Source organism: Perissodus microlepis, chromosome 3, assembly GCF_051167445.1.
Source record: "Perissodus microlepis isolate ML-2025 ecotype Zambia chromosome 3, ASM5116744v1, whole genome shotgun sequence".
Taxonomy (NCBI): domain Eukaryota; kingdom Metazoa; phylum Chordata; class Actinopteri; order Cichliformes; family Cichlidae; genus Perissodus; species Perissodus microlepis.
In genome coordinates this window covers 6905793-6919654 of record NC_140463.1, presented here as the reverse complement: position 1 = coordinate 6919654, position 13862 = coordinate 6905793, and the positions used below count along the sequence as shown (strand labels likewise).

At 41.1% G+C, this 13862-nt stretch overlaps 1 pseudogene across 1 annotated transcript; it reads right to left on the bottom strand.

Annotated features, from left to right (window-relative positions):
• Positions 1-958: 958 nt before the first annotated feature.
• Positions 959-11629, bottom strand: LOC146389644 (uncharacterized; annotated as a pseudogene). The gene is made up of 8 exons (XR_014799235.1): positions 11515-11629; positions 7895-8248; positions 7165-7497; positions 6980-7078; positions 5643-5972; positions 2236-2554; positions 1814-2122; positions 959-1763 (listed from the first exon to the last, which is right to left on the bottom strand). The product of XR_014799235.1 is annotated as an uncharacterized LOC146389644 (transcript).
• Between the last annotated feature and the right edge of the window lie 2233 nt (positions 11630-13862).

Genomic DNA, 13862 nt, shown 5'->3' with positions numbered 1-13862 from the left:
TCAGTGAGAGAAACATTTCGTCACTCATCCAAGTGACTTCTTCAGTCTCAGCTAACTGCGGGTTTCCCCAACCTTATAAACAGGACATTTGCATAATGATGATTATTACTAGATGATTATAATTGTTAATTCTGTAAATTTATGGTTAGATGTGTGTGACTGATTGTTTCAGCTGTGGTGGTGTCTGATACTCTGAGAGTAAAGTGAAATACAGATTTCCCTGTTTTCTGATCAGGTTAAAAACGTTTGTAATAATCTGTCGCTGAAGCTCACTTGGAAAGCTTCAGACTCTCTGACCATCAGCATTCTCAGGTCTGAGGGGTTTTTCAGAAATAATGATGATGTTTTCCAGAGATCTGATTGGCCACAGGTGATAGTTATACCCCCGCTGAACTCTATTCTCAAAAATAATCTGCTCCAGTGCAAGTTAGGTCTGCAGACTCTGTAACCATGACGATGTACCCTCTGAAGAAGTGAGGTGCGCAGAGGTTACCTGGATATCTCTTTATCCTGACTCAGTGTGTTGTAGGTTGTGTAGGAAGTGTTTCAAACTTCATACATAAGAATGCAGGTTCAAGCACGTTAGCCTACAAATGTTAGCTTGCTGCTAACAAGGACACAGCTGATGTTAAAGTTTTAAATCCAACTTTCCTGAAGCTGTAGGAACTCTGGTCTCATCCTCAAACGTCAGGAGCTGCTGCTCCATCAGAAACACCACAGAAGAAGAACCACAGTGGATCAGAGAGGGTATTTTTATTCTCTTGACTGAACAGGGACATTAATGGGCATTATTATAAAAATAAGATAAGTACACCTGCCTGATTATAATTAAATTGCTTGCATTTATAGTGCCGGGGCAGGTCTTATATAGACAATCACACTGGTAGAGGTAGGGTCACCAACTTTGTAACTATCAAATAAGGGACACTGGTGTGGCACAAGCACAATGCACAGCCAGCTGGGCACAGTGTAAATACGAACTGTATGATTATATTCTTAAAGTCAAAATGCAGTAAAATGTTGGTATTCAGTTCAATCAATAGCTCATCTAAATCAATAAAGAAAATACAGTAAATGATGACAGAAATCACATGTGCATTACCTTGAAAAATAAGCAAAAAAGAAAAATAGTCAAAGAAAATATTGTAAGTACAGGTCTCAGTTACCCAGTATATTATGTTACGCAGACCAAACAACACCTTATTTTTAAGAATCGTGTATTACTCCTCACACCTGGTGTGTGCGACGGGCATCACTGACAGATGTGACTACACGCAAGTACTCCTCTGATGTAACTGCAGTCAAATCAGTTTTGGTATTTGTTAAGAGTGCCAGCTGTTAGTCAGAAAATGACATTCCAGGTAACGGTAATTATACGGGACATTTAAGGTAGAATACTGCAGAAACCTATGTTGCTCATTTTACGGGACATCCTAGATAAAACGGGATAGTTGGCAACCCTACATAGAAGGGACAACAGATCTGACTGGACTGATTTGAGCCTCAAAGATCGTACACATGGAGATTGATTTTTACTATGATGATGGTATGTTTGTGTTTCCGCTCATGTAATAACAATAATCATGGACACTAAAAGTCTCAAACACACAACAACAACATCACACTGACTCCACTCTGACATCACTGATCAATAATCAAAGAACACACAGATCAAACTGATTGATCAGCCATCAGAGGAGTCGGATCAATGGAGCTGCTTCTGTTCCTGATGTCCCCTGTTTGATCCTGGACCTGAACTCTCCCTGCAGAGGAGACACAAGACAGTCAGACACACACGCACACACACACAAACCTTTGACTGTGAGCAGCACTCTTTTGTATCTCTTGATCTCCCCGTAGACTCTACAGCTGTACCTCCCACTGTCTCTCTCTGTGGGCTGACTGAGGTCTCCAGGCTTCAGCAGAGATCTTCTCTTCATCTTTGTTCGGTCTCTGTAAACCTGGTGCTGTTCTCCAGGCTGATCAGAGCCGTTCTTATACACGTGGACCTTCCTGTCATCATTGTTCCACCACACCACCTTAGCATCTGCAGGCAGGTCTTTTGTGGTTTTGAAAGGTAGCTCTACAGACTCCGCCCCCTCCTCTACCTCCACCTGACAGACTGAGAGGACAACAAATTTCATAAACAGTCTAAAGCACAAAATAAGATTTGTGTTCATGAATATCTCATCATCTCTTCTTCTTCTGCAGCTAACACCCAGCAGCAGCACTGACCTCTGACTTTCAGCTCCACTTGTTTCATCAGGATTTTTTTCCCCTCCCTGTTGCAGACGGTGTAGGTGTAGATGTCCGTGTCCCAGTCTGTGGGGTATTTCAGGGTCAGACTGAGGTCTCTAGTTTTCAGCAGGTCTTTATTCATCTGTGTTCGGTCTCTGTAATGGTTGTCCTGATCTTCAAGCTGGCCAGATCCGTTCTCATACACGTGGACCTTCCTGTTGAATCTGGTCATCCACTTCACTTTAGCATCTTTAGGCAGGTTTATAGCAGGGCAGCAGGACAGATGCCTCCCCTGAATCCACCTCCACCTGGGGGACTGAGAGGAGAAAAAACACAACATGAGCTGTGCAGCAAAAGCAGCTCTGAACATGTTTTGTCTGAATGGAGAAAATGGCATCTTTTCAGTGAAATCAAGTTTGACTGGTTCCAGTTTGAAACATGTCCAACTGAACAGAAACTGTGTCTTATTTGGTTTCTGTCCAATCAGCAGCAGAGCTCTGTCTTAAAGAACTCTGAGTCAAAGACTTATTTGCCATCTTGTTACCTGAGAGCTGTCCTATCAAGCAAGTTTGATTTATTCAGACTAAAAAAATATTGAAATAAAATAAAAATGTTTCAAAATAAAAAGCAAAACTGAATTTTAAATGTCAGCAAAATCTAAATGAACATGATTCTCTGCATGCCAGATACATTATGTCATAAAGACGTCTGTTCTGTGACATGAACGAGTTCTTCTTTCAGAAACAGAGCTCAGCTGAGAGAAATACAGACTAATCAGTACAATTCATTAGTAAAGACATCTGTTTCAGCAAATTCATTATTCATTTTCAGGTGATCTGTTGTATTAGTGATTCCATTAATGTAAGAACATCTGCTTCACCTCTTGTTGGAGACAGAGTCAAAGCAAAGAAAGGCAATTTGATGGCAGCACTGTCATGGGACATGAGTATCAGGCCCACTGCAATATAATCTTAGTCATTCATATACTGCTGCATGTGCTGGGCTGTATTTACATCGTAAGGTCTTAAAAACTGAGCTTTAAAATGAACAGTGGTAATAAAAACCGAGAGAGGCCGACTGTGATCACTGACTTTTTAAGAGGCTTGTTCAAATGAAATGGAACAAGATACAAAGTATTAAAACATGTTAAAAAGACAACTGTCATGGGTCTGTAGTTCTGTCCACGGTTTTAGGGAACATATTTAGTTTTAAAGTAAGTTACAGGGCTTTTCCTGTCTTTCTGAGGGACTTGCATATGCAATATGATGATATGCATATTAGCATAATTATGGATTATTATGATTATGATATTAAAAAAGACACACTGTATGTTAAAGAAAGTACATTAAGAAACAGATTATATTAGTGTTTGTTTTATGTGTATAGATTTTTAAAAATTATTATTCATGATATAACACGGTCTATAAATGCTTCGTAAGAATAGTTCTAGAACATTGTCTATCATTACTTTGTTATGGATTAGGTGCAAGATTTGTAACTAGGGATGGGTACCGGTATCCGGTGCCATGATGGCACCGGTTCTGACATAAACGGTAGTAACCAGACCGAAAAGCAGCGCACATTTCGGTGCTTTTTTTTTCCTGAGATGTCATACACTTTGGATTCCAGCCAATCATTTTACCTTTGCAAGCGTAGTAGGCGGGCCCAGGTACGTACGTTCTTTTAGAGCAGAGGTACAGATTAAAAATACCCAAGGCAGAGCGGTCAAAAGTCTGGCTGTACTTCACAGCAAAATATGCAAACTCAGCAGCCTGCAACAAGGGCTTTAAGCTGATACTGTGATACTGTGCAAAGGAGGTAACACCTCGAATCTGATGAAACACCTGGCGACGCATAGCGTTTTGTTAAAAGCCGAGAAATGCACCGTATTTGATAGCTTGCTGCGAGACCTCACACCGAGCACATCTACTGCGGGTGTGGTGCCTGTTATCAGACCCGGAGTTAGCAACATCCCCCAAAAACCCGAAGAGGAGAGTCCTGGCCCCTAGCCCTGCCAGTGTAGCAGAAATGACGGATGATGATGGCAGCAGCAGCCGTTCGTCTCTGCGTGAGTCGCTTAATGTTGTTCGTGTATAATTTACGTTGAGTAGGCTAACCACGTTATTACATTAATGCATGTAAGGTGAACTAGCAAACACCGTCATAGTTACATGTGGCTGTCTTCTTGTTTGATGGCAGATACTCCCTTCACCCTGGTCCAAAAGGCTAAAATGACCAAAGAAAAAGTGGAAAACAGCTAAACATGAGAGGTTTTTGGACAAAGTTGGTGTGTCCCCCCCCCCCCCCCCCCATTGATTAAGCACTGCTTCCAGCCAAGAGTGATACCATAAATCCCCTATAGCTGCAGAAAAGGCTAACATTGCTATCTTTTTACAAAAAAAACAGCTAAACATGAGAGGTTTTTGTACAAAGTTTGTGTTCTTCATTCTTTAAGTACCGGTTCGAGCACCGTTTAAGCACCGGCACCGTTTCAAAAGTACCGGTTTGGTACTGGTATCGGATAAAACCTAAACGATACCCATCCCTATTTGTGAAGTGTGGATAATTAAATAATAGATTAATGCAATAGCAAACTGTGCCTTGTTGTCAGATGGACATCAAGTGGAGAGTGATAGATGAGATGAGGAGATGAAAGAGTAAGAGAGGCAAACTGAGTCACAGGCAGAGCCGAGTTTATTTTGTTTCCTTATGGTTCCAAGCACCTTCACCAATCTTTGCATTTAATGTCTACAGTCTCGGATCAGCACAGCCCTGCCCTCCAGCACTATCACAGCAGGAGCAGCAGAAACCCCACAAGAGCAACATTGTACCCATCAGGTAAACATGGAATATGTTTGCTTTGCCTTGTCCCCACCTGATGACAGTGATATAGTATGATGTGATTCCATATTAGATTGTTGATGAATGTGGGTTGTTGTTATTCGGCCTGTTTCTCTGTGCCCCTTCTGAACTTTGAGCACCCGCCCATTTAAAAATCTCTGCACAGCCTTGTCCCTGTTTATGTGTATAGGTGTTTGGACGTGGGTGTGTGTATCCGGAAGAAAGAATTACAAGCATCATCAGGCTGAGGAGAGTTCCTGCTCTGAAGCCAGCTGATTGCCTTCATCAGTTGCCTCTCTACTTAAGCGAGTGGCTGAGCTTCAGTCGGTGCTGGATCGTTGAGTTCACGATGGGTTTGTTAGTGAGAACTTTGTGTGTGTGTTGCTTGGCAGTTTAATTCATGTGTTTTCTCACTAGGTATTGGGAACTGAGAGAAGCCACTGTACAGATTTGGAGTTGGGGTTGTCACAATTCACACCACAGACGTGAGCACTGTGTGGGATTCGGGGAGAAACAAGGTCAAAACTATGTTCGGACCTTTGACCTGTATAAGCAGCACTGACCTCTGACATGGAGCTGCACATTTTTCCTTGTCAGTATGTTTCCTTTCCTGCTGTAGATGGTACAGGTGTAGGTGAAGTTGTCGTCATCCGTGGGATATGTCAGGGTCAGACTGAGGTCTCCAGGTTTCAGCAGAGATGTCCTCTTCATCTCTGTTCGGTTTCTGTAAAACCGGTGCTGTTTTTCAGGCTGGTCAGAGCCGTTCTGATACACGTGGACCTTCCTGTTGTTTCTGTCCCTCCACTCCACTTTAGTGTGTTTTAGGAATTTAAATATAGTTTTGCAGGGCAGCTTGACAGACGCCACCCCTGAATCCACCTCCACTTGGTAATCTGAGAGGACAACAAAGCACAACACGATGACATCAGCAGCAGCTGTGATGGTCACATGACCTTCCTGTCCCCTTCCCCTCGTTCTTTGGTAACTAGTCTGCAGCGTCCTGTAAAGTGCTGCAGACATCTTAGATGAAGAACAGAAGAACAGACAGACTGAGCCTCCACAGTGAGCCATGTCTCACACACATCAGCACAGAAACCATGAAGATCTCATGTGTCTGCTCTGAACACAGTCAAGAGGCCACCAGAGGACACCTGTTGACCCTTCAAACCCAGTCGGAGCGGGCACGCTCCGTTTTGCGTAACTATTTTTAAATCCCTGTAGAACCGGAACCACGTAAGGTAGCACAATAATTTTTTTTGAACATGAAACCAGAGGAGTTGTACTTATATCTCATCGAAAAATGACGTCACTCATCGAAAGTGACGTCATTTTTGCAGAAAATGTAGTTTTTTTTTACCTTCGCTGTCTTATAAGCCTACACTGGTGTTTTTGAAGGTCATGTTTTACTTTATGCTTTTATGAATAGTTTCTGGGATGCTTATTTTGATGCACATGCTGTTGTTTTCCTAAATTTGCATTATAATATTTATTTTCGTTTTTCCAGCAGTATATAAAAATTGGTGTATCTCAAAAATAAAACTATGAAGACACTCAAAATAAATTTCCTGTTTTTGGAAACTATTTTGTGCTACTTTTTTGTATTTACAGTTTTGAGGGATAAACCTCTGAAATTCCTCTAACTAGAAATATATGTAAGAAAAAAAGATTTTCATTTTTTTGTTTTTTTAGAATTTATGTAGTTATTATAGACTTAATGCATACATATTATTAAAATTTGGGCTATAATGGTTGTATTGATGTATAGCAACTTGAAATGCTCCCAAAAATGGCTCTACAGCATGTAAAAATATAAAGATCACTATGGCGGACTTGGTTCTATGGTAGGTCTTAAAGGGTTAACCACTGGTATTATGGGTAGTGTAGTAGGAAAGACACTTACCTGACATGTAATAGTGACGTAAATAATATAAAAGACCTCCAAAAATAACAAAGACAAACAGGAGAACCAGAAGATCTTTGACCCAGGATGGAAATGGTTCTGTGGGGAAACATAAAACAAAATGACTTCTAATCTCTGACCTGTGTCTACAGTATTGACCTTTGACCTTTATCTCCAGCACCTACTTTTGACCTGCAGCATGACTTTTTGTCTCAAGATGTCTTTGTCCCTGTAGATGGTGCAGATGTATCGTCCCGTGTCTCTCTCTGTGGGGTATTTCAGGGTCAGATTGAGGTCTCCAGTTCTCAGCAGGTCTTCACTCATCTTCGTTCGGTCTCTGTAAACTTCGTCCTGAGTCATAAGGTCATCATTTCTGTTAGAATACTCATGGACTGTGATGAGTCCGAGGTCAGAGCGAGTCCACTCTACTGTGGTGTCCTCAGGCAGGTCGGCTTTTGTTTTGCACGGCAGGATGACAGACTCTGTTCCTTCCCTCACCTTCACCTCCACCTGCTGGTCTGAGAGGACAAGAAACCAAAACATAAACTGTAGAAGCGGCAGAAAAATACCGCTAAAAGTTTTGTGTTGGGCCGTGCATAAAATTTTAATGCATGTATGATATATGTACAGACGTGAGTGTGCTGAACCTCTCTGAGCTAAACACAAACACATCTGCACACAAGCAGTAGAACCTACATGAAACAGAGCTCATGTCTTTCAGAAGTTATAGAACTAAGAACCCATTTTATCTGCTTTGTTTCTCATGTTTTGCTGTTTCCACAAACGTTTGTGCTTGTTTCATCAAGACCTTCAGAATCGTTTGAGAAATACTTTGCGTTCGTTTAATCTTTAACCGTTCCCTGCAGTACTGACTTATGACCTGTAATTACAGCAGGTGTTGGGTTTGTTACTGACCTTTGACCTGCAGCTGGATGTCTCTGAGTTTTCGTTCTTTTCCTCCAGCACTGATGGAGCAGGTGTAGTTGCCACTGTCAGTCTTTGTGGGTTTCCTCAGAGTGAGACTGAAGTCTTTAATGATCAAAGCGTAACGATTCATTGATGTGCGCCTGCTGTAATGCTGGTTTTGTCCTCTAAGATCGTCTCGTTCTTCTCGTCGTTGGTGTACAGATATGGGATCGAGGTCACTGCGAGTCCACATCACTGTTGAATTGTCCTCAGGTATAGGACCTGAGAACAGACAGGGCAGCAGGACAGACCTTTCCCCCTCATTCACCTCCACCACCACCACAGCCAGAGCATGCTGGGAAACTGGAAGGACAGAAACACAAACACAAATCAAGTTCCTGTTGTAGGTTTGACCCAGAGTTAAAAAATAACCAAGTTTAACTTCATGCATTCTCTGATCCTTGTCCAGAGCCTATTCCAGCTACTATAGGGCAGCGGTCCCCAACCCCTGGGCCTCGGACCGGTACCGGTCCGTGAGTCATTTGGTACCGATGTATGGTTTTCAGGGTTTTTATCGCTTTTCAGCGTTATTTTGTTATCGTTTTGATCGTTAACTCGGTTTTCCTGGGTCTTTTCACGTGTGTTATGAATAAATCTTCTTTTTTTCGGTTGGAGGCGACTGCTGTAGCCTCAGCCTAACACACACAAAGCCCCACCTTCAACTTTTCCTGCCCCTCTCACTCTTTTTGTTTGCATCTTCTATTCATTATTTGTAGTAAAAAAACAACATGAACAAAGAACTTCTTCCACTACAGTATTCATTACAGCACTCCACAAACCCTCACACTGTCTCAATCCCTCTTTACAATTTCACTGAAAGAAAGCACGAAGCTCATACAGACACAGGACAAGACGTGATCCGCTGACAAAGCTACAGGGATTAGAAAGTTGTGGGTGTGGCTGACAGTGGATCAACAGGTGTAAAACTATGAGTAGTAGTCAGTTTTGGCAGTCTGCCATTATGTCTGGCTGTACACACTAAATCTGAAATGTAAACAAACACGGCTGGAAACTTAAGAGTAAAATATGTGAAAGGCTGAAATACCCTGACAGCTTTTTCTTTATGTTTATTGTAATCAGTGATTTCTCTGCACACTTTAAGAAACCTCTGAGTCATAAAAAAGTAATTACCTTAACTACATTTTGTATTCATTGGTAACCACAATAATCCATGGGAATTAATTTAACTGTCATTTATCAAATCAGATAAAAATTAATCTATATTTTAATCTAGCCCCATGCTAGTATAACTTGTTGTGCTCCAAGGATTTTTTTAAACATGGCTGGATGAAAGATGAGCGGAAAAGCAGTTGTTATTGGCTTTTGTCAGTCCCCATGATAGAATTTAAAAAAACAAAACAAAAAAAAAAAAAAAAAAACACCCAACTCTTTGCTTCAAGTAGCAGTAGCAACCTATGAGCGCACTCTGTGGGGTCCTGATTATCCCGAGATTGTGTTCCAGAGATACCTGTATCAAAATCCAAACCCAAAAAGTAGAATCCTTCACTGCTCACATCAACTCAGTGGATAGAAACATAACGTTTACCAAGGAAGATACAACAAATAATAGTTTGCCATTTCTGGACTGTGCTGTGCACATTAAGGCTGGATGGAAGTGTACACAAATACAGTGGCTTGCAAAAGTATTCGGCCCTGAACTTTTCTACATTTTCTCACATTACAGCCACAAATATGAATCATTTTTATTGGAATTCCACGTGAAAGACCAACACAAAGTGGTGTACACGTGAGAAGTGGAACAAAAATCATACATGATTCCAAATATTTTTTTACAAATAAATAACTGAAAAGTGGGGTGTGCGTAATTATTCAGCCCCCTGAGTCAATACTTTGTAGAACCACCTTTTGCTGCAATTAAAGCTGCCAGTCTTTTAGGGTATGTCTCTACCAGCTTTGCACATCTAGAGACTGAAATCCTTGCCCATTCTTCTTTGCAAAACAGCTCCAGCTCAGTCAGATTAGATGGACAGCGTTTGTGAACAGCAGTTTTCAGATCTTGCCACAGATTCTCGATTGGATTTAGATCTGGACTTTGACTGGGCCATTCTAACACATGGATATGTTTTGTTTTAAACCATTCCATTGTTGCGCTGGCTTTATGTTTAGGGTCGTTGTCCTGCTGGAAGGTGAACCTCCGCCCCAGTCTCAAGTCTTTTGCAGACTCCAAGAGGTTTTCTTCCAAGATTGCCCTGTATTTGGCTCCATCCATCTTCCCATCAACTCTGACCAGCTTCCCTGTCCCTGCTGAAGAGAAGCACCCCCAGAGCCATGATGCTGCCACCACCATATTTGACAGTGGGGATGGTGTGTTCAGAGTGATGTGCAGTGTTAGTTTTCCGCCACACATAGCGTTTTGCATTTTGGCCAAAAAGTTCCATTTTGGTCTCATCTGACCAGAGCAGCTTCTTCCACATGTTTGCTGTGTCCCCACATGGCTTGTGGCAAACTGCAAACGGGACTTCTTATGGTTTTCTGTTAACAATGGCTTTCTTCTTGCCACTCTTCCATAAAGGCCAACTTTGTCCAGAGTCACCATGGGCCTCTTGGCTGCATTTCTGATCAGCGCTCTCCTTGTTCGGCCTGTGAGTTTAGGTGGACGGCCTTGTCTTGGTAGGTTTACAGTTGTGCCATACTCCTTCCATTTCTGAATGATCACTTGATCAGTGCTCCGTGGGATGTTCAAGGCTTGGGAAATCTTTTTGTAGCCTAAGGCTGCTTTAAATTTCTCAATAACTTTATCCCTGACCTGTCTGGTGTGTTCTTTGGACTTCATGGTGTTGTTGCTCCCAATATTCTCTTAGACAACCTCTGAGGCCGTCACAGAGCAGCTGTATTTGTACTGACATTAGATTACACACAGGTGCACTCTATTCAGTCATTAGCACTCATCAGGCAATGTCTATGGGCAACTGACTGCACTCAGACCAAAGGGGGCTGAATAATTATGCACACCCCACTTTGCAGTTATTTATTTGTAAAAAATGTTTGGAATCATGTATGATTTTCGTTCCACTTCTCACGTGTACATCACTTTGTGTTGGTCTTTCACGTGGAATTCCAATAAAAATGTTTCATGTTTGTGGTTGTAATGTGACAAAATGTGGAAAAGTTCAAGGGGGCCGAATACTTTTGCAAGCCACTGTAATTACCTACCTATCACTACCTATTGAATCCCTCTGGAACACAAACGTGGAGTGCAGAGAGGAGTGCTCTACCTCTACATTGGAGAAAAGTATCAACGCATGGCACAAAGTAAATTTTGAACATGTCTGCAGAAACCTGAAGAGGACCACCAACAGTCTCCAACTAACCTGACAAATGTTTGAGAATGTTTGGAAAGAAGAATCAAATAAAATGTCCCAACCCAGGTGTGAAAAGCTTGCTGCATCACACCCAAAAGAATAAAGGCCAGGTGTTTTAATAATTATGTAAAAGTTATAATTCAGTTTTTCTCTCAAAAAACTAAAACGACTCTTTCTTCAGAAGTAGGGTGGCCCTGAGAGGCCAAATGGACTGCAACTTAGGAAAACACCACCAAATAGAAAAACGGTGCAAAAGCACAAAAAACACAATGAATATAGGAAAAAAGAAAATCTCAAGGGGAGTGTTTCTGGGGCGACAATAATGTGATAGACCAGCGGGAAGTGGCAGGAAATAAAACATGCTAAGGACGGGGCTGGCAGCCACTAAAAAGAAGTGGATGATTCATCGGTTTTGTGAGGTAAGAAAAGACGTGAGGTAAGTGTTTTTTCATCATATGATTCATATAATACTGAAGATATATGGAGTATACATACACATCTAATTATACCATAGCTAACGTTTGACATAGCTTTAGATATGTATCTTTTTTAAACTTGAGAACAAATACTAATAAATAAAAGTTATTAAGGTTTGTTGTAGTCAATCACTATTTTGTTAAGCCTTCCTAAACATGTATGTAGATTTTAATTCGGCATTTAATTTGTGTCTTCATTTTTGTGTCAGTTTTGGTCTTAATCTCCTAAGAATACCACGTGGCTCAATGATGTTGTTGTCTGATGAATGGCAGAAAGTTTACAGTGGTTTACTCTGAGAGGTGCTGCTAAGACTGGAAATAGGAGATAATAAGAAAAACAAGATGAACAATAACTGAAAAACAATGTATACATAAAAAAATCTCTTGATGGATAAATTATAGGCAAGGATATGCCCAAAAGCTTAGCTCCACTGGATGTTTCCTTGGAAAATTGTTTTATCCCTCATCCAAGTGACTTCTTCAGTCTCACAGATGAGTGATGAAATGTTTGAAAACCGTTAAATTCAATCGACTTTTTAAGGAGAGTAGTTTAATGCTTAAATGCTCACCAAAGCTGAGGGAAAGTGAAGGTTCTTTCAATAGAAGTGAAACTGATCCCTTTCATCAGTGTTTGTTCTCATAACCAATTACAAATCTGCTAACATCCAAACTCGTTATGTGTTTGTATTTTTATTTCTCCTATTAGTTTGACTGTGTAGAAATCACCTTTGAACAGGATGTGTTTTTAAAAAGGTGTGCTCATGAAGACAGTGGGTTCATCTTACAGCACAAGACAAAGTTGCCACATTTGATTAAACTTAATTGAAAAATGAAGGAGAAGAACAGTCAGAGTGTAATATCATCAAACATGATTCATGGTCTCAGATAAAACTTTACAGTATTCATGCTACTTTACCAAACTTTTGATGGCTAGGTGTGCAGTTCATGCTTTAAATGCATTCATTGTTTAGATTGAGAAATCTAAGTGATCGCTGCCCTCTGCTAAGACTGGAGATAATATAAGGAATGAGAGAACTGAGACAGCTGTTATTTTAATCAGCCTCTCTCAGTTCTTTTAACTCTAAGTATCACAAAGTAATGTGGTAACATCTGGACTGATGTGTTTACTGTCAGCATTTTAATCGCTAGTTTAAAGTCTGTAGGTTGCAGTTTGCTCTGACACTGTATAAATGTACAAACCGGATTCCAAAAAAGTTGGGACACTAAACAAATTGTGAATAAAAACTGAATGCAACGATGTGGAGACGGCAAATGTCAATATTTTATTCAGAATAGAACATAAATCACAGAACAAAAGTTGAAACTGAGAAAATTTATCATTTTAAGGGAAAAATATGTTGATTCAAAATGTCATGGTGTCAACAAATCCCAAAAAAGTTGGGACAAGGCCATTTTTACCACTGTGTGGCATCTCCCCTTCTTCTTACAACACTCAACAGACGTCTGGGGACTGAGGAGACCAGTTTCTCAAGTTTAGAAATAGGAATGCTCTCCCATTCTTGTCTAATACAGGCCTCTAACTGTTCAATCGTCTTGGGCCTTCTTTGTCGCACCTTCCTCTTTATGATGCGCCAAATGTTCTCTATAGGTGAAAGATCTGGACTGCAGACTGGCCATTTCAGTACCCAGATCCTTCTCCTACGCAGCCATGATGTTGTGATTGATGCAGAATGTGGTCTGGCATTATCTTGTTGAAAAATGCAGGGTCTTCCCTGAAAGAGATGACGTCTGGATGGGAGCATATGTTGTTCTAGAACCTGAATATATTTTTCTGCATTGATGGTGCCTTTCCAGACATGCAAGCTGCCCATGCCACACGCACTCATGCAACCCCATACCATCAGAGATGCAGGCTTCTGAACTGAGCGTTGATAACAACTTGGGTTGTCCTTGTCCTATTTGGTCCGGATGACATGGCGTCCCACATTTCCAAAAAGAACTTCGAATCGTGACTCGTCTGACCACAGAACAGTCTTCCATTTGCCACACTCCATTTTAAATGATCCCTGGCCCAGTGAAAACGCCTGAGCTTGTGGATCTTGCTTAGAAATGGCTTCTTCTTTGCACTGTAGAGTTTCAGCTGGCAACGGCGGATGG